This window comes from Schistocerca serialis, chromosome 9, assembly GCF_023864345.2.
Source record: "Schistocerca serialis cubense isolate TAMUIC-IGC-003099 chromosome 9, iqSchSeri2.2, whole genome shotgun sequence".
In the NCBI taxonomy this organism is placed as follows: Eukaryota; Metazoa; Arthropoda; class Insecta; order Orthoptera; family Acrididae; genus Schistocerca; species Schistocerca serialis.
In genome coordinates, this window is record NC_064646.1 from 507,194,790 (window position 1) to 507,216,989 (window position 22,200).

The following is a 22,200-nucleotide window of genomic DNA, read 5'->3' on the forward strand; positions in this document are numbered from 1 at the left end:
AAAATTTGTTGATCTCCGAGTTTATCTAGTAAGACCTTTTTTTTTTTTTTTTGGTCATCAGTCCTGTGCTACCCTCTTCATCTCAGAGTAGCACTTGCAACCTACGTCCTCAATTATTTGCTTGTCGTATTCCAATCTCTGTCTTCCTCTACAGTTTTTGCCCTCTACAGCTCCCTTTAGTACCATGGAAGTCATTCCCTCATGTCTTAGCAGATGTCCTATCATCCAGTCCCTTCTCCTTATCAGTGTTTTCCACATATTCCTTTCCTCTCCGATTCTGCGTAGAACCTCCTCATTCCTTACCTTATCAGTCCACCTAATTTTCAACATTCGTCTATAGCACCACATCTCAAATGCTTCGATTCTCTTCTGTTCCGGTTTTCCCACAGTCCATGTTTCACTGCCATACAATGCTGTACTCCAGACGTACATCCTCAGTAATTTCTTCCTCAAATTAAGGCCAGTACTTGATATTAGTAGACTTCTCTTGGCCAGAAATGCCTTTTTTGCCATAGCGAGTCTGCTTTTGATGTCCTTCTTGCTCTGTCCGTCATTGGTTATTTTACTGCCTAGGTAGCAGAATTCCTTAACTTCATTGACTTCGTGACCATCAATCCTGATGTTAAGTTTTTCGCTGTTCTCATTTCTACTACTTCTCATTACCTTCGTGTTTCTCCGATTTACTCTCAAACCATACTGTGTACTCATTAGACCATTCCGTCCAGCAGATCATTTAATTCTTCTTCACTTTCACTCAGGATAGCAATGTCATCAGCGACTCGTATCACTGATATCCTTTCACCTTGTATTTTAATTCCACTCCTGAACCTTTCTTTTATTTCCATCATTGCTTCCTCGATGTACAGATTGAAGAGTAGGTGCGAAAGGCTACAGCCTTGTCTTACACCCTTCTTAATACAAGCACTTCGTTCTTGATCGTCCACTCTTATTATTCCTTCTTGGTTGTTGTACATATTGTATATGACCCGTCTCTCCCTATAGCTTACCCCTACTTTTTTCAGAATCTCGAACAGCTTGCACCATTTTATATTGTCGAACGCTTTTTCCAGGTCGACAAATCCTATGAAAGTGTCTTGATTTTTCTTTAGCCTTGCTTCCATTATTAGCCGTAACGTCAGAATTGCCTCTCTCGTCCCTTTACTTTTCCTAAAGCCAAACTGATCGTCACCTAGCGCATTCTCAATTTCCTTTTCCATTCTTCTGTATATTATTCTTGTAGGCAGCTTCGATGCATGAGCTGTTAAGCTGATTGTGCGATAATTCTCGCAATTGTCAGCTCTTGCCGTTTTCGGAATTGTGTGGATGATGGTTTTCCGAAAGTCAGATGGTATATCGCCAGACTCATATATTCTACACACCAACGTGAATAGTCGTTTTGTTGCCACTTCCCCCAATGATTTTAGAAATTCTGAAGGAATGTTATCTATCCCTTCTGCCTTATTTGACCGTAAGTCCTCCAAAGCTCTTTTAAATTCCGATTCTAATACTGGATCCCCTATCTCTTCTAAATCGACTCCTGTTTCTTCTTCTATCACATTAGACAAATCTTCACCCTCATAGAGGCTTTCAATGTATTCTTTCCACCTATCTGCTATCTCCTCTGCATTTAATAGTGGAATTCCCGTTGCACTCTTAATGTTACCACCGTTGCTTTTAATGTCACCAAAGGTTGTTTTGACTTTCCTTTATGCAGAGTCTGTCCTTCCGACAATCATATCTTTTTCGATGTCTTCACATTTTTCCTGCAGCCATTTCGTCTTAGCTTCCCTGCACTTCCTATTTATTTCATTCCTCAGCGACTTGTATTTCTGTATTCCTGATTTTCCCGGAACATGTTTGTACTTCCTCCTTTCATCAGTCAACTGAAGTATTTCTTCTGTTACCCATAGTTTCTTCGCAGCTACCTTCTTTGTACCTATGTTTTCCTTCCCAACTTCTGTGATGGCCCTTTTTAGAGATGTCCATTCATCTTCAACTGTACTGCCTACTGCGCTGTTCCTTATTGCTGTATCTATAGCGTTAGAGAACTTCAAACGTATCTCGTCATTCCTTAGTACTTCCGTATCCCACTTCTTTGCGTATTGATTCTTCCTGACTAATGTCTTGAACTTCAGCCGACTCTTCATCACTACTATATTCAATCCAGTATCTGATTGCGGAATCTGTCTGACCACGATGTAATCTAATTGAAATCTTCCCGTATCTCCAGGCCTTTTCCAAGTATACCTCCTCCTCTTGCGATTCTTGAACAGGGTATTCGCTATTACTAGCCGAAACTTGTTACAGAACTCAATTAGTCTTTCTCCTCTTTCGTTCCTTGTCCCAAGCCCATATTCTCCTGTAACCTTTTCTTCCACTCCTTCCCCTACAACTGCATTCCAGTTGCCCATGACTATTAGATTTTTGTCCCCCTTTACATACTGCACTACCCTTTCAATATCCTCATACACGTTCTCTATCTGTTCATCTTCAGCTTGCGACGTCGGCATGTATACCTGAACTATCGTTGTCGGTGTTGGTCTGCTGTCGATTCTGATTAGAACAACCCGGTCACTGAACTGTTCACAGTAACACACCCTCTGCCCTACCTTCCTATTCATAACGAATCCTACACCTGTTATACCATTTTCTGCTGCTGTTGATATTACCCGATACTCATCTGACCAGAAATCCTTGTCTTCCTTCCACTTCACTTCACTGACCTCTACTATATCTAGATTGAGCCTTTGCATTTCCCTTTTCAGATTTTCTAGTTTCCCTACCACGTTCAAGCTTCTGACATTCCACGCCCCGACTCGTAGAACGTATCCTTTCGTAGATTATTCAATCTTTTTCTCATGGTAACCTCCCCCTTGATAGTCCCCTCCCGGAGATCCATATGGGGGACTATTCCGGAATCTTTTGCCAATGGAGAGATCATCATGACACTTCTTCAGTTACAGGCCACTTGTCCTGTGGATACACGTTACGTGTCTTTAATGCAGTGGTTTCCATTGCCTTCTGCAACCTCATGTCGTTGATCATTGCTGATTCTTCCGCCTTTAGGGGCAATTTCCCCTAGGACAAGAGAGTGCCCTGAACCTCTATCCGCTCATCCGCCCTCTTTGACAAGGCCGTTGGCAGAATGAGGCTGACTTCTTATGCCGGAAGTCTTCGGCCGCCAATGCTGATTATTTATCAAAATTTAGGCAGTGGTGGGGATCGAACCTGGGACCGAAGACGTTTTGATTATGAATCAAAGACGCTACCCCTGGACCACGTAAGACCTATGCCTTACTTAGCCTTACTAGTACAACTTGATATGTATTTTTCTTAATCTGGTCATTGTGTTTATCCGTTATCTTACCTGCATTTTCTTTGATTCTGCTTGATGCTAAATCCATATTTTCATTGACTGACATCTCGTCTCTCATTGGGAAACTTACCAGGTGTTCAATAACACTAGGTACACTTTCTGCTGTTAATAAATCTTGCGGCGTTATTGCCATGGTAGATTGAGGTAATTCACTCATGACTCTCTCAAATTCTTCCTTGCAATCTGCTTCTTACGATTTTAAACATTCTATTTAACTCTCTCACAATCCGCCCGTTCATTTGTTGCGAGTGGTATTGTCGTTTGTAAATAGGTTTTAAATCTAGATTACACAGCATACTTTTCCAGTACTATGAAGTAGATCGTGATCTATTATCGCTAATGATTCTATATGGTTTCTCTATTTTCATTACCTAATAGTTTTTGATTTTGTCTGAGACTGACTTTGTTGTAGCCTTTTCTTTTAGTGCATACAGTTTTACATCCCTAGACGACGTGTCCAGAACAACAAACAAATATTCATGCCCTCTTTGTGATGTCAGAAAGAGTTGCAGAGCTCAACCCATACGCTTCTACTACTTTTGTTGGGATTATGCTATGCATTTCCACTTTATTGCTAGAATTCGCTGCTTTGGTTTTCTGACACACGCCACAGGATTTTAGAATTCTCTGTACTCTCTTCTCTAAGTTATTAAATTAGCAACTTTCCTTAATTTTGTATGCGCATTTCTCGACCCCAAAATGAGCGTCTGTATAATGTATAAACCATTTCAGTGTTATGTTATGGCCAATAGACCTTCCACTACTGCTTTTCGAGATTTTCCTCTACGATATAATACGTCTTTCTGTATGACATAGCATAGCATTTCCTTACTTTATCGTTCGTTTTCCTACTCCATTAAACTGTAATAATTTTTGTCGTGCCATCTCTGTTTTGTTCTCTTCTCAATTTTTTTATTATATTCTTGATCTTGTCTTTATATTTTATCTTTGTTAAGCATGTATGGAAAGTTCTTTCTGCCTTGAGTCATTAAAACTGCCTTATCCATACCAAACGGCAATGTGGATAATGCGTCTGCCACAGTGTCGCTTTTCTTGGTAAATACTCTATTGCGAAATCATACTCTCGAAGAGCTAAAGCCACTGTGTTATTCTATTATGATTTAGCCTACAGCCCATTGGAAATAACAGCGCCTTAAGGTCTGAAAACATCTTTACTTTTCTTCCCATGACATACTATCCAAATTTCTTAAACGCCCATGCCACTGCCAGCGCTTATTTTCCCATTACAGAATACCTTCTCTCCCACGTATTTATTATGCAACTAGCAAATCGAAAATTTTTTTCCGCAGTGTCTCCATTTTCCACAAATTGATAAATCTGAGCTCCAAGGCCAGATTCTAAACTATCAGAAAAGATATAAACGGTAAATTCAAATCTAGATGTGACAAAACGACGCTTTTATAATTCATCTTCTATTTTTTGGTCAAATACATGTGGCATTCTTCTTTGTCAGTTCCAGTAAAGCCTTCACATTAGTTGCTTGGCTATGGATGAATTCGTTATAGAATCCTGCAAGACGAAAGAAGCTTCGCTTTTTATTCTCTTAGGTCTTGTAAATTTTCTAATGGCGCCTAACTTGTCTGGGAGTTGTTTCATGCCCTTAGTTGATATGATTTACCCTAAAATTCAATTTCTCCTTTCCCAAATTCAGATTTGTCTAGGTTTGCACTAATGTTATTCTTGTCAAATACAGTGAGAACTTGTTTCAGTGTGTCATTGTGCTTCTTCCAATTACCAGCAGCAATCAAAATGTCATCAATGTACACTATAATTTTGTTTAATAGCCACTCTCCCAGAACCTTGTCTAACAGATATAAAATCAGATGTAGATATCTAAGCTAAACGGCAATACTTTCGACTAATAACTTCGTCCCCTATAAACGAATTTAGTGCACGTTTGACAACTTTCTGTTAGTGGAATCTGCCAGAAGTTGTCTGTCACGTCTATGCTTGTTAATATTTTGACGCCATTGAACTTCTGTACAAGTTTCTCTAGTGCCTCAGGCCTATCCATTTGTCGTATAATGACTGCTATATCCAATGTAATGCATACTGAACCATCTTCCTTTGGGAAAATGACAACGGAATTGCAATAATTACATTGAGAGCGCTCAGTTGTTTGTCACTCTATCACTATTTTTTATCTCTCTGTCCACTGCTTCTCGTCTTGCGACCGCTACGGTCGCAGGTTCGAATCCTGCCTCGGGCATGGGTGTGTGTGATGTCCTTAGGTTAGTTAGGTTTAAGTAGTTCTAAGTTCTAGGGGACTGATGACCTCAGAAGTTAAGTGCCATAGTGGTCAGAGCCATTTGAACAATTTTTTGTCATATGCCCTGGTTTCTTCATAAACGCTATATGTTGTTAAAGGAGTACTTCTTCTAGTTCACGTAACTTGTCCTCACATAACACTTCAACACATGCGATCTTTTCTCTGTTACCGACTTCTATGTCGACCTCTTCAGATGACGTGACCCTCCCACTTGCAAACACGTTTTCTTTTGGTCCAAGATTCCTGTACATCCGTTCCCTCACAATATGTATCCTAGCGTCATCAAGTCACTTTGTGTGGCCTCATTTTCCACAAACCTGAATATTTTTCCTTCCTTGTCACCTTGAATAGCCTCATAAAAATCCATCATTGCCCTAATCACCATTAGCAATTATGTTCCCAAAACTAAACTGATATGTAATCCAGGGATCACTATGGCATTACTGAAAACTTTTTGTCTTGCACTTTGAACTCCAATGAAATCTGTTTCTTTATAAGCTTGCTTCTAGACCCATATTCTGTAACTACTTGAACACCTTCAACTGATAATTCTGAGAACATCAGCACCCGTCTGTATCAAATTATTTGACGCAGCACTGATTTTGCTACCAGAATCTAGAATCACTGTTGTTTTCATGTTCTGTGCTTCATTTTCTTTTACTTCCTGCCTTTTCTTCTATGAGTGTAGCTTTTATCCCATTCCATTTATCATATCCGAAGAATCTAATGAATGGTCCACAATACTTGGCCAATTACGACTGAATGAAGCCCGAACAGCTCTCTAATATTCCATCTCTGTATGATACCTGTATCTGAAATGATAATTAAATAGACAGCCTAGCTGCAAGCAGGCGTTGATACACTTCATTGGGGACATGTTGAAAATGTGTGCCCCGACCGGGACTCGAAACCGGGATCTCCTGCTTACATGGCAGACGCTCTATCAATCTGAGCCACCGCGGGCACAGAGGATAGTGCGTCTGCAGGGACTTATCCCTTGCACGCTCCCCGTGAGATCCACATTCCAAACATGTCCACAACACTACATTCGTAGTGCGCCTAGTAGATGTTTGCCCATCATGCTCATTACTCGTGGCAGATTAATCTACCAAGTCCCGTACGAGTTCGGGCATAGCGTGTGCGTTCGCACAAGAAGGTCAAAGGCCGGGAACCCATATTTTTAACTATATATGACGGTAGTATCTGTTCCCGAAAGCTGCGTGGTCATCCACGGTAACTGTTCTTTCGGGAACAGATACTACCGTCATATATAGTTAAAAATACCTGCATCTCTCAGGAACATGTTTGCGGTTCTGATTATTGTGGTGTCACCGCCAGACACCACACTTGCTAGGTGGTAGTTTTAAATCGGCCGCGGTCCATTAGTACATGTCGGACCCGCGTGTCGCCACTGTGTGATCGCAGACCGAGCGCCACCACAAGGCAGGTCTCGAGATACGGGATAGCACTCGCCCAGTTGTACGGACGACGTAGCTAGCGACTATACTGACGAAGCCTCGTTCATTTGCCGAGCAGATAGTTAGAATAGCCTTCAGCTAAGTCAATGGCTACGACCTAGCAAGGCGCCATTAGTAACATTGCATGTATCTAAAGAGTCTCACTTGTATCGCCACAATCTCCAGATGTACCAAAAGGATGGATTAAAGTTAAGTATTCCAGAAGCTACGTACTTTTCTTTATAGCATTCATTACGTATCCTGTTTCAGACCTCACGCCATCCTGCTTTAGCTTAGCGCGTGCCTTTCGGCTTCCTCTCATTGTGTCTAGGCTGTCTTGTCTAGACACAACAATTATTATATTTTCTGTTTGCTCCATAATACCCACCTCTGCTCTTGCCCTTCTGCAGTGCGCCTCTCCTTCCATGGAACGTGCTGCAGCTGGGTGCTGGTGGTGGTGATCTGTTTTTCTCCTAACCACAACGTGCATTGGTCCTGTCCCATAGAACTTCTCCTGGCTTATCTCGCTCTCATTATGGCAGCCTATCCGCCACCTGTTACACTCCCGCCTATCCTGCCCTTGACTGTTGCCAGACAGTCAATCTAATTGCTGAAGTACGTGCATTAGGTTGCTGGTGTCATCTTTCTTCACAGTGATAAGCTTGTGCTGTACTGACTCGGAAATTTAAGTAAATTTATCGATATAAGGCCTGACTCTTATGGGTCTGTGAAGAGTATGTTCTATTCCTTGTAGTGTTGGAAAAATTCTTTATAGCTACCACAGCGACTATTAGCAGAGTTTGTGCCCTCAAATATTTCACTTGTTATCCTGTTTTGTGTACTATAGTATTGATTCAAGAACGTTCATATGAACTCATTTCATGTTTTACACGCGTTAATGACTCCTGCTCCCAATGACGTTACGTCATCTTCAAATCTACTAGCCACCCACTTTGTTTTCTGTTGTTCTGGCCAGTGTTCAGGGATGATGCTCTCAAAGTATGAAATGAAAGCAATGGGATGTTGTAGGTTACCTTAAATAGAGAAATGATGGAATTTACATACGTTAAGATAATTTAGTGAATCTTAACATGAAGACGACGTTTCATTCTTTCTTGTTCATACCATGTTTCTAATTGTCTTTTATTTTCACCTTGGAAAACAAGCAGTTTGGCTGTCCCCCACATACCTTCTATGAAAACCTTCTGAGACTCGTGAATATAAAATGCCAATAAACATTATTATTATCTTTTACCTGTGTTTTCTGCTTATAATTTTGAAGAACTGAACTGTAGACAAAAGAGTCAAGAGAATGTTGAAGCATGTCTAATACAGAAAGAATGGATGGTCACGCCTACAGTGATATAAATAAAACTTTAAATAATGGCTGGATTTAAAATATTTTTAGTGCAGCTAACACAAAATAATTTGGCACTTGTGCAGAAATTCTGTACCGTAGTCAATGCCGTCGCCTGTACTCTGTTCATTAGAAGTTGCTGTCTCAGTTGTTTATGTGCCGACTTACTTATTCAGCACTCTAGTCAGCGACTAGTGACTTTTATAATTATTGCCCTTACTGGTCTAACCTGTTAATAAGATCGTTTAGCTGTAGCTTATGAGTTCTGCTTCTGACCAGGCTTCTGATGTTCAACTGCACATTCTCTTCCGTGCCACCTGTGCAAGTGTGTGCCAAGTAATTTTGTCTGCAGTCTACTCTCTGTGTTTAAATGTGTCAGGTTGTGAGATGTATAAGCAGAAATGTGACACAAAACGAATTATTTTATCATCTTGATGTTGAAGCTGCTCTGTATGTGCTTGCTTTATAAATAAATTTGTTTTTGGAAGCGGTCCACCTTGAGCAAAACACAACGTTATGATTTCTTTTATTTCCCAGACATGTTTTGCTGAAGTTTCAGCATCATCAGTGGCTTGTATTTTCTTTAAATTGAACAGAAAAATGATTTTACTGGTTCAAATGGCTCTGAGCACTATGGGACTCAACTGCTGAGGTCATTAGTCCCCTAGAACTTAGAACTAGTTAAACCTAACTAACCTAAGGACATGACACACATCCATGCCCGAGGCAGGATTCGAACCTGCGACCGTGGCGCTCTTGCGGTTCCAGACTGCAGCGCCTTTAACCGCACGGCCACTTCGGCCGGCAATGATTTTACTATTTGTTCACTTATAAATTTGAGTTTTTAAGACGTTATTTACGAATTTCTGTGTTTTTCCTGTTCTTTTTTTTATATTTCACAGTTTGTCATTTGCAGCCATACAGAAATAAATGGAGAAAAATTATTTACTTCGAGGTTTTATGATTATGAATGCTGTGGTTAGGTCTGTCTTTACTAATTCTATGTGGAATACCGTGTGTGTAAGTGTGTATGTATGTTTTTGCAATATTTTTCAGTTACTTTTTCAGGTTTCCCGATTTTCTTCACTGTGAAGACGTGCGCTACGTATCTTTCTCTCTCACTGTTTACAGACTATGAAAACAAGAACAGGCAACATACTAAAGAAACGAGGACTTGAAATAGGCCACGAACAGGCAACTAAACCACTACAAGCACAGACAAACGCAGCACATTTGGTATTTACCAATATGCCAGGACTGATAATCAATGTATATAGAACAGACAAATAGGTACGCATATATGCTACGGTCGCAGGTTCGAATCCTGCCTCGGGCATGGATGTGTGTGATGTCCTTAGGTTAGTTAGGTTTAAGTAGTTCTAAGTTCTAGGGGACTGATGACCACAGCTGTTAAGTCCCATAGTGCTCAGAGCCATTTGAAGGTACGCATATACAGGACCAGACAGGCCTACACAGAATACAGAAGAGCATTAAAAAGTAACAGCTGTTATTCTACCTCTGTTGAACACCTTATGGTCACGAAACACAGCCCAACGATCATTACCACTAACTTGAAAATCCTCAAATCCAGCAGCCACCCCCTAGAAAAACCTAAAAATTGGAGAAAAATATCAAATACAACAGCCGTAGTTAAGGAAAACATATAATAAATATTAATCTTCCGTCGGTTCTTGGTAGAACAACATTATAATAAGTGAAAAGCACCAGTTTGCTTTTGTTCTACAATATTACTTTTATTGTTAACCGGTTTTCGGCTTACTAAATGTCTGAAGATGACCTAGTAAGCCGAAAACCGGTTAACAATGAAAGTAATATTGTAGAACAAAAGCAAACTGGTGCTTTTCATTTATTATATAATAAATGAATACACAATTATCGGCAACGGAGCTCTGCTCTTTGCCTTCAAAGAACCATCGGACAGTACCAACCCATAAACATCCCCCAATCCCCCCCCCCCTCTCTCTCCACACACACACACACACACACACACACACACACACACACACACACACGCACGCGCGCGCGCACACACACACACACACACACACACACACACACACACACACACACACACACCTGCACAATCTTCCACATAGAATTAGTTAATGTCTGACCTAACCATAACATTCTCAGCTCTAATATTTCAAGGTAAATAATTTTGCTATAAGTTCTATATGATTGCAGATGACAAACTGTGAGATAAAACAAACTTAATAAAATACACAAAAACCCAGGAAAACAGCAGTGTGCGGTAACGAGGTAGGTGTATATATAAAATATTTTGCTTTCCTCTTAAAAATTCAAATTTGTATGTATACAAAAAGTAAACAGCATTTTTCCTGTTTAACAGAAAGAAAATAAAAGCCCACTGATGATGCTGAAACTTCAGCAAAACGTGTCTGGGAAACAAAATAAAAGATGAAATTGTGTTTTGCTCAAGGTGGGTCTCCTGCAAAAACAAATCAACGAATTACTTTGCTTTTTCCGTGTCCTGCTACAAAACCATAAGAATTTCAGTTTAAAGATGTTGTGGATTTCCTTTGGGTGTCGTGTGTGAGGCTGCGGAGCTGCGAACTATGGGTGGCCATTTCAGTCAAGAAACTCTGTCTTGTCGACGAATTATTAGCCTATGCCGTTCAGTTATTATACAGTTTTATACTGCTCTAAGCATGCTGCCAGAGCATAGCATCTCAGGCATTGAAATTGTGCTCATGACTGAATTAGCAGGAAATGAATGAATTTGGAACTACAGAATCAGATTTCGTAATTTCTTTTAACATGTTGTAAAAAAATAATACAGGAAATTAACACACTGTTTACAGATTTTCTCTGAGTTGACATTACATGTAGAATTGAGCATTTTGCACTATAGTAGTACACTACTTGCAAAAATAGCGTAAGTCTTTCCGGTCACCCGATCCACACTTGTTTACGACGATGGAGCATCTGGTCCAGGCGCTGAATCACCGGGTACAAGGAGATACATCACTGCATGTCGGAATCTTCGATACTCTGCTGTGTACATTGGATCACTTCACTCCATGATTCCTGTTTCTGTTGAGCCCTTGTTCTCGCGTTTAATGATATCAAAATATTTCATAGTGTTCTTTCGTGTATGCTGCCACACATGAAGATAATAAACTCACATTATCTCTTCTTGAATATGGCCGCCTCTTCTCATCCCTTCCCCATAACATTGATGGATATTGATGACGAACTCAGGATCAAATGAGTTGGTGTAAAGCTACCACTACAAACATGTGTCGATTAAAATCGAAGCAACAGCCACCCAAACTTCCACACTTTTACTATACCATTATTGATACATATTTAGGTAATATAGTAAAGCTGACTGCAAAACCACTCCGTAACTAGTCACTGAAATTTCTATTTACTTGTCACTAGAACTCATTTCGGAGAGCCTTCTGTATCTTGAGTTGACTATCGTGGATCTTATTTCATCAGCATAGGTTCCATGAACACAGTGCCTTTAAGTGTTCTAAAATCATCTGATTTCCCACTGGAAAACATAGAATATATGTCAATTTATAATGCGTATATGGTGGTTTGGAAAAATGCTGTACCAAGTCTGCAGTTCAGTTCCATTTGCGCTGTATGGTACCTCGGTCAACTCTGTATCTCAACTTTAGACAGTACGACCGAAAATCAGTGAGATCAGTGGTTAAGATGACGGCATGTTCTCGTGTATCTTTCCTTACAGAAAAGGTGCGTAGGCAGATGGTCTGCGGGGTCAGCCCATGGAGCGAAGAAGTACGAGCAGGGTGTCGAAAACTTGGTGCCGAGTATTTGTTCTGTTATTAATGTTGTGCAGTATATATTTCTTTAGGGCGGCCGAATGGAATAAAAAAGAAACCGCAATGGATAACTCACTTGAAAACGTAAATAGTCTGCGTGTTTATGTACTCTGAGTGGACTCTCTGAGAACCTCTTCAGGAAATCAAGACGTAATAAATCCACTGTTAACCACAAACTGTATAATTTCGAGATCCCTTTTCATCAAAGTATTTTCATTGTGGTAATGAAGGGGGCAGTAACAGATTGAGAGGACATTCGTCCATAAGCACATGGTTTGGGAAGCTGTTACAGTGATACGTGTTCCTAGTAGGGAATAACTTGTCAAGGAATGTTGTCTATAAATAGTCGAATGTCGAATAAATACTACAGGAAACAATAGGTCAGAAGTCTTAATGAGCCAATAAAACCGGACAAGTTACACACTTAGGCTGAATTTATAGTGCAACTTTTCATTGATAGTTCTGTGAAAAATCGAGTTGAAATCATTACATAGTACAGACCTGTTATAGCATCTAGAAGAGCGGTTCCCAACGTTTCTGAACCATTACCCCTTAGTGCGTCTCGCTTCCCTCACCATCGTCAAAATTAGCGCCTAACTGAACTTCAGAATGAAAACAAATTTTATTCGAGTACTTTCATTTTTAAAATAACAAAGAAATAAATGAGAGTTCTTCTAAGTCAGTGAGACAACGGGCTCTACTTATTTACAACAGTGTTATTTTATAGAAAGATGAAGCGATTCTCAGTGCATTGCGGAGTGATACCTGCAGCTTGTGCTCAGAAAAGTAACCCAACTATCCACGCTGGGGAGGCCACTCGTTACTAAACATGCTTCGTGTGCACCACTCTTCTCCCTACCGACGCTTCCTTTAGACAAACGCTACATCCCTATTTAAAATCAACCAAATGACTATGTGTGAAGTTTACATTTGTTCATTGTTTGCCGCGCGGTTTGAAGCGCCATGTCACGGATTGCGCGGCCCCTCCCGCCGGAGGTTCGAGTCCTCTCTCGGGCATGGGTGTGTGTGTGTGTGTGTTGTTCTTAGCGTAAGTTAGTTTAGTTAGTTTAAGTAGTTTGTAAGCCTAGTGACCGATGACCTCAGCAGTTTGGTCCCTTAGGAATTCACACACATTTGGACATTTTTTTCTATTGTTTATAAATCACTTCATAGCTGAACTCCTTATTTCTAAATTGGCAGAAATTTAAAGACTTCAGACTGTCAGCGCTTTGTGCCTCACAACTGCCACTAATACCAATAACACTGCGTAGGCCATACAAAAGTGTGGTACATGGTTACTGCTGTGTGAGCTCTCAATTTCTTCTTTGATTGTTGCGAAATGAATAATGAGGCATTTTCTGACCTGTTTCAGGAACTATTTACAATGCAGACAGGCATTTTCATGAGATATTTAAGCATATGTCAGTTTCTCTATCATATACGGATGTCACATAGTATGTGTGTACTGGGTGGACCATGTTAGAAGGACGTTGATCATACATTCGTAGCTTCCACCATGCTGTGTCACGAACAGAGGCTAGTACTTGAAAGAAAAGGTAGTTACTGATAACATATGTAATTACTATTGCAGTCTTATGAAATAATGACAATAGTAATAACCTTTTAAAAATATTTTAGTCTCGTGACTGAGACACAACGGAACGCTTTGGTTTTACTCCTTAGAAAATTAAATTTCACCCCTCAGGTATTTAGACCCGGGTTGCGAACCACTGATCTAACTACTAAGAGCTGGACGAAAGCGTATTACCGCCTTTGGTCGTGGTCACTGGAAAGTGTCAGGTCGAGATACCTAGCCCACCTGGATAACACGCACAACGGATGGAGCAGAACTACAGGCATCTACACAGCAGTTCTTTAAAATCACTCTGTGTTAGCCACCGTTGGCTACCACAGCTGTTATCATCTCCAGGAGATCGGTTCTGGGTATATGGAAACGTCATCATGTTGTCACACCAACCAATGTTCCAACCACTTTTGCCTTCCTGAAGCCCTGCTGCTTTTCTTCCACGCGGAAATGTCCTGAAAACCTGGAGGCCCTCTCACCACAGAGTGCAGGGGAAACTCCCCGCCTCCGATACATACCCCGCCCTCTCTCACGATTGTCATAAGCAAAAGAATTCTGCCTCTCATCCTTAATCGAGAGGGCGCACTGGCTCAGTGAAACAGAACGCTCGAAGACTGAACTGTAGATACTGCTATCTACTTTCAGCAGTGGCCTTGATGCCCAACATTGGGACAGTACAATATGAAACCAAACGTGAGGAGCAGAATGTGTAACAGGTCACCTCGCTCTTATTGTACATACAGGATGTCGGAGAATATGTGGAAAAAGTTTCTTGTCGAGTGCGTATGAAGCTGTCCTACTGAAGCACAATCAAAATCAGTGATGCTCTGGCCTCCACGAAGGGTTGCACACGTCTCAGATCTATGATGTCAGTTGCGAGTGCGGAACTGTGTACCTCTGTGAGATGGGGTGACCTGTTAAGAGTGGGGCTGCACATAGCGAGGCGACGTACAGCAAGTAGCAAGGGGCGGTCCAGCCAGGAGCGCTTCAGAGTGTGCATCGATATTCGTGGTGGTTTAGGCACGGTCAAGATTTTGGTGCTCATTGTAGGTGATGTAAAGGAAACACAAGTATTCCATAAACAAGCCACAGCCACAGCGCTTTATTATTAAGAGGTAGTTTCTGAGGCAAGACCCGTGACACACAGGGTGCGCATCCCAGCCTTGTCAGTTACAGGACTGGCAATGACTGTCGCGTGTGGTGTGTGGGAAAGGGACAGAGAGAACACGGGCGGCAACGCAAAGTATTCTCTCTCCCTCCGTCTGTGTGCACAGGACACACCACACTCTCACCTTCCTATTTGCACATCACTTAAGCACGGGTCTGACGGGACATGAGATGCTCATACGGTTTGAACAACACAGCAACTGAGTGATGTAAGAACAGTGCAGTGAGTGCGACAAAAACGTGCAGCTTAGAGCACCTCGTGTGCCTGTTCGGAAACTTACTACCTTTAACAGTAAAACATAGGAGGCATTCTAAATTGTGAGCCTGCCTGCCAGCACGAATCAGATGTGGTGCCCTATCGATCAGGTTGCTATCGATGTCCAGGCTGTGGCCCAACAGCAGTCGCGAGTCTGCCCCGTGGCACTCAGCGGTAGCGTGGCGGTCTGAGTCAGACCACGTCTCACTTGGCACCACGCGCACTGAAAACAGAACTACTTCGACATCAACCAAAAGAAATTCAAATAAAACTTATTGCCGATAAAACGCCTGCCATTCAATCAATATTCGAATCCTATCAAGTTGTTGAGCAGTATGAAACATCAGTACATAAGATCAGAATCTATCACTAAGCCAGTAGTAAATACACCACCTACTTGCCCCAGTGACCGGAAAGCTGGTCTACAAAACAATATCACGACGTCGTCATATGTCTGGAAAGAGTTTATTACGGCTTGTGCCTGTAACGTCACTGTTATTTTATGTTTTCCAACGGGAGATTCGATTATGGCTGAACATGGGACGGCGTTGCGTCATACGAACCATGCTCTGTAATGTACGGTAATTACCTTAAGATAAAGTGAAATTTCCGAAATACATTGTAGTTACTGATTACGGAGTGTAGTTATTCTTTGAACTGTCTTACATACAGACACAAAAATGTGTAAATTACGTCACAATCTGCCAGGTTTTCCTTATCTGAACATATGCAGTTTTCTATGTTTTGTAGGCATCTCATTTCGCTTTTACATTGAGTGTATTTCCACTGACTGTCCCTCCTGCAAGAGAGCTAGATCGCAGAGTGGGATGAGCACCAATACACCCCACGTTAGCAACATTGGCCTCAGCTGTAGTATTCTTCCAAGAGGGCATTCGTCGAGCAAAAGAGTTGGAACGCGTGGAACAGACATATTCTCTGTGTCCAGTCTCACAAATAGGACTAGCGTCTTGCCATGATCTACAGACTCTACCGCTTTGAAATAAACATCTGCGCTATGAAGCTGAGATTCTCGATGCTATAGGTGGCAAACTCTTTGGGATACAGCCTGGACTGCTGTCGAGTGATGCTCTAAGCTTTGAGGCTGAAACTGCTGGTGCTCGAGTCGGCTCATCTTTGAGTAACGGGACAGACGGCTCCGAAATGATGCTCTGCACTATTTCGTTGAGGTGGTCCAGACAGAAGGTGGCTGCGTCTTTGGGGTATCGCCTGAGCAGTGCTGGTGTCATGCTCTCCTCTACGAATTTGAGGTAGTCCGAGCTGTAGCCAGCTTCATCTTTGGACTGTTCCGGAGTTGTGCTCTGCACTAGGAGGTCGAAGTGGCCCAGACAGGAGGCGACTGCGTCTTTGTGCTATGTCCTGTACCATTCTGGACAGATGCTTTACACTACGAAGCAGAGGTGGTCCAGATGGTAGGTGGCTATGCCTTTGGGCTATGGCCTGGACTGCCCTGGCGTTATTATGCCCTGCGTTATGAGGCTGAGATGGTCCAGACAGGAGATCATTGCATCTTTGACCTATGGCCTGGGCTGCTCTGGAGTGATGTTCTACATTATGAGGTTGATGTTCTCCAGGCTGGAGGTAGCCACGTCTTTGGGTTATGGCCTGGACTGCTCCGGAGTGATGCTCTGCACTATGAGGCTGAGGCGATCCAGACTGGAGGCGGCTGCATCCTCCACACCTGCAACACAATCACATTTTATTCAGACACTCATTGATTTTTCGTGCTCTGTACATCACAAAGTGTAGAAGGACTTCCAGGGACAGAAGTAAACCAAGGTAAACATTAACAAAGAAAAGCACCCCTTACATACGAAATAATTATGACATTGCATTAACAATAACTGTCACGGCAAAGCTCACACTAAAATCAAAAGAAAAAAAAAGAAACTAACAAGTTGCTGCTTTGAATAAATCTTCTTGTACGTGAGCTAGAGACTAAAGTTCACCAAATTAGAGGTAGGCCTACAAAGTAATCACCAATACGAACTTTACACTGAATTAGAAATGTGCCTGCACACTTCAGAGTCCCAGTATGCTGAAATGACGACCAGTCAGCTGTGTGGAAGCAACCAGACAGAGCCTAGAGAGATACCTCTCATGCACTTTGCTTTCAAGTCCACAGAACCTTGGTTGCTGGGGGACCATGAATCACCACCTACACACCACCTGCGTTGCATGAGTCACACATGTGACCATTGTACAGACAAGAAGAGCAATTTATCTATCATTATTCTAGGAAGCCTGGCACATTCTTCACCGCATGTGGGAGGGCAGGTCAGTAGGATTTCAAAACTGTATGCGTGGCTAGGCAGTGCCCTGCTGAAATGTGATCGGTGGTGGAGCTCGCTGGAGGTGGTCCCTCGAGTCATAAAGCTTTCTGTAGAAGATCACACTCACCACATGGGCCATACAAGACGAGGCACTGGGCCCAGTTGGTGTATGTACCAACAACGCAGGCTGTAGTATTGCTATGAGCACAGTGACGTTTAACATGTATGCTGTTCAATCCGTGGAACCGCTACGTTTGGCTCCTCGCATTGACGCCTGAAGGATCTACATCTACACGTCTACTCTGCAAACCACGCGTTAGTGCCTGGCAAAGGGTTCATCGAACTACGTTCACACTAATTCTCTATTATTTCACTCTCGAACAGCGCGCGGACAAACGAACACCTATAAATGGTTCTGAGCACTATGGGACTTAACTTCTGAGGTCATCAGTCCCCTAGAACTTAGAACTACTTAAACCTATAGACATCACACACATTCATGCACGAGGCAGGATTCGAACCTGCCACCGTAGCGGTCGCTCGCTTCCAGACTGTAGCGCCTAGAACCGCTCGGCCACCTCGGCCGGCGCGACGTCTATATTCCCTTATTTTATTATGATAATCGATCCTCCTTGTCTTGGTCGGCGCCAACAAAATAATTGAAATTTCGTGAGAAGATCCCGCTGCAACGAGAAATGCCTTTGTTTTCACGATTTCCATCCCGAGTCCTGCATCATGTCTGTGATACTCCATCCCCTATTTCTCGGAAATAAAACACCTGCTGTCCTTCTTTGAACTTTGTCAATGTACTCCGTTATTCCTATCTGTTAGGCATCCCAAGCCACACAGCAGTACTCCCAAAAAGGATGGAGGGGCGTTATGTAGGCCGTCTCTTTAGTAGATCTGTTACATCTTCTAAGTCTTCTGCCAATAAAAAGCAGTCTCTGGTTCGCCTTCCCCATAGCAAAAAAATGGTTCAAATGGCTCTGAGCACTATGGGACTTAACATCTGTGGTCATCAGTCCCCTAGAACTTAGAACTACTTAAACCTAACTAACCTAAGGACGTCACACACATCCACGCCCGAGGCAGGATTCGAACCTGCGACCGCAGCGGTCGCGCGGCTCCGGACTGAGCGCCTAGAACCGCGAGACCACCGCGGCCGGCTTCCCCATAACAATTTCTGTGTTCTTTCCAATTTAAGTTGATCTTAATTGTGATTCCCAGGTATTTAGTTGAATTTGCGACCTTTAGATTTAACTGATTTATCGTGTTACAGAAGTTTAAGGGATTCGTTGTAGCATTCATGTGGATGATCTCACACTTTTCATTATTTAGAGTACTTTCTCCGCAGTGGGAGCTAACGCAAAGGCATGGATGCAACCTGTTACGTTCCCAGCAGATGGCAGACAGATCCGTACACATCGAAATTCTACTGTACGATCCAGAACAGCAACACAGGCAAGACGGTTGCCATCGCATGCCGCCGTCACACTTTAAACACTGGTGCCTGCTCTGAATGACTCTCGGCTGCCAGTTTGTTGCACGCACGTGGCCGGTCATAGATGCATGCGCTGTGGTGCAATGTCACGGAGTGTCAAATCCATTTACTGGCTCTGAGACCAGTTGTGCTACTCAGGTTAACTACCTCGCGTGCTGGCATTGCTCTGTCTGATGACCAGGCACACCGGCGCCTTGTTTTGGCCGCTTTTAACTCACCGAGCTTGGCATGACGCTGGCCTTCCCTGTCAAACGCCAGACAGCCAGGATGCTGGCTGCACTACACTACACTACACTACACTACACTACGCCGAGTGGTTTGACACAGTGGTTAGCTCCTCCTGAATGTGGGAGGAGCAGGATACAATCTGGCCATCCAGCTGCACATCTTCTATACGCCTGTTGTAGGTATTAGAAATTCTTACATCTATAAAATCAGATATTTAGTTGAAGGTGTAACTCATAAGACAGTTTTTCAATTTATTTGTGGGTCTACAAAGATTCGTTTTTGTGCGTAATGTCTGCTGGGGTCTTGTTGAAGACTTGTGTACCACAGACAGGAAATCAAACTGTGCCAAAGACAAATAGACAAAATATATATGAAATTTGTTTTTGAGTCCTATAATATGCTTATGTAAACCACAGTCATTTGAAACACATTCTTGTTGCCTGCAGCGAATGCCATCAACCAGTGAGTACACTAAGGAGCAAATATATGTATTCCACGTGTTTCGGTGGTCTCTATCGCAGTTCAAATAAAACAGCTTTGTGACTGAGGGATAGTACTGCCGCGGTGCAGCCACTTGTAGTGCAGGTCACAAAGTATTTTAGTAACAGACCGGGCTTTCGCACCACATTAAATTAATAAATTGTCAGGTAAATTTTAATTGCTAAAGGTTATCGTACCTCTGTAAACATTTAAAAATGGTTGAAATGGCTCTGAGCACTATGGGACTTAACATCTGAGGTCATCAGTCCCCTGGACTTAGAACTACTTAAACCTAACTAACCTAAGAACATAACACACATCCATGCCCGAGGCAGGATTCGAACTTCAAAAGATATCTGGAAGATCAAGAGAAGCTTTGAGAAAATGTCAGCTTACAGAAATATACGAGAAATTCACTAAAAATAATATTAGAAATTTTTACCACTTGGAAATGATGAAGACTGAGTTACAGCACACATAGTGAAACGGGTACTACTGCAGATTATAAGAGAAAAAGGAAAAGAGTGAAAACTAGTAGTAGTCTAGCCATTATTTAAAGAGGAGATAAAGAAAATATCATGTTCTATAGAGGACTCACAATTGTACCAGTGGTGTGATGTATAAAATATTACCAAAAATTCACCTCAGAAGAGCTGAAGAAACTTGACGTAAACTACTGGGAAAATATCAGGGTAGATTTCTAAAGAAAAGATACTGCACAGAACAGATTTTTAGCTTAAAGTGTTAGCCAGTAATTCCATAATAATATCATTTATTGATTTAAAGAAAGCATTTGATCTTGTAGTCAAAGTGATAATAGACAAAATAATTAGAGGAATTAGTGTTAAGGCAAAATCAGCGAACATAATTTGTGGAAATGTAACATATATGTCACGTAAAATGAAATTTATGTTGGAAATATCTAAGTCAATTGAATGAAAACACTTATGACTGTGGAATGGTTTAAGATCTTCAACTACGTTTTAGACAAAAATTGTAAGGATTTCGAATTTGGAGCTCCAAATCTGAAAATTAAACCAATAAATCTAATAGAGAAACTGCAAGCAGTTAAACTACGTAGCTTTTGCAGACGGCTTGGCAATACTTTAATAAAATCTCACAGGAGCAGTTACTCAAACAATTCTTCTGGGGGGGAACTGCCTACAGAACTGATCTCAGAATTTCAGATGAAGAAACAGACCTCTTGGCAAACAGCAAAATCACTACTCTGCGGAGGAACACAAATATGTGAAACAGAAATATCGTGGTAGACTTAAATATTTTGGGGAAACCATACATCTGAATGGACTAGGAAAATATGCAGTAGATGTAAGAGCTGGTAAAACACACACACGCACAAGGTGAAGAAAAAATGCCGCACTTGGAGGTCGGCATGCGATTCCTCATCCAGATTAAAGATAAAAATTTCTCTGTAAATCTCAGATAGGGTGCAGTTTGAAGACACGTTTACGTATACCAAGAGCTGGCAACGCCGTCGCACGGTGCAGCCGGCACGGTAGCTCAGCGTGTTCGGTCAGAGAGCTGGCTGGTCTCTGTAATCAAAGAACATCAACATCGACTTCAACGGACGTCACGTTTATAAGTAGGACATATTTTATCACCTGCCAATAGCCTATCACATAACATTGGCATCCATTAAACTTCATGCATGTATCTACTAAACGCCCAATGCAGAACGGTAACAGGTCGTGTTGATGTAGGGCGGTTTCCCGATGGAGTACACAAACGATGAATACATGGAAATGGTTTTGGTGCTGGGTGCGTGAGATAAAGAGAGCTGCCACTGCTGCTGCCGGTGCGCATGCTGCACGGTACTCTCAAAGGCGCCATCCCGATAAGAACGTTTCTCGTCGCCTGGATCAACACCTTCGGAAAACCGGTAATCTTCGTCCACACATAACGGCAGGCGTTCTAGAAACCGTTCACCAATCACCTCGGCGAAGTACCCGTGATATTACAAGGCAGTTCCACATATCCCAAAGACTGGTTGTTGAAGTGCTGCAGGACGAAGAACTGCGTCCATATCATTCCACGTTAACTCGACACCAGCGGCGAGAAGATTGCATTCGACGACTACAGTTTTGTGTACAGCTTTTGCACCAAGTGGAGGCTAACGAACATTTTGTAAATAATGCAATATGGAATGACGAATACCTTCACTTGTTAACGTATTTTCAGCCTCGACAACAGCCATTATTGCTCGTAAAACAACACACATGTCACACTTGAATGTCGCTTTCATGCACGCTTTGGCATAAACCTGTGGGCTGGAATCGTGAAAGGATTGCTTTTTGGGCCCTTATCTCTTGCCGGACAAGTTGAATGCGCCCCTGTATCGTACGTTCTTTTGCAAAT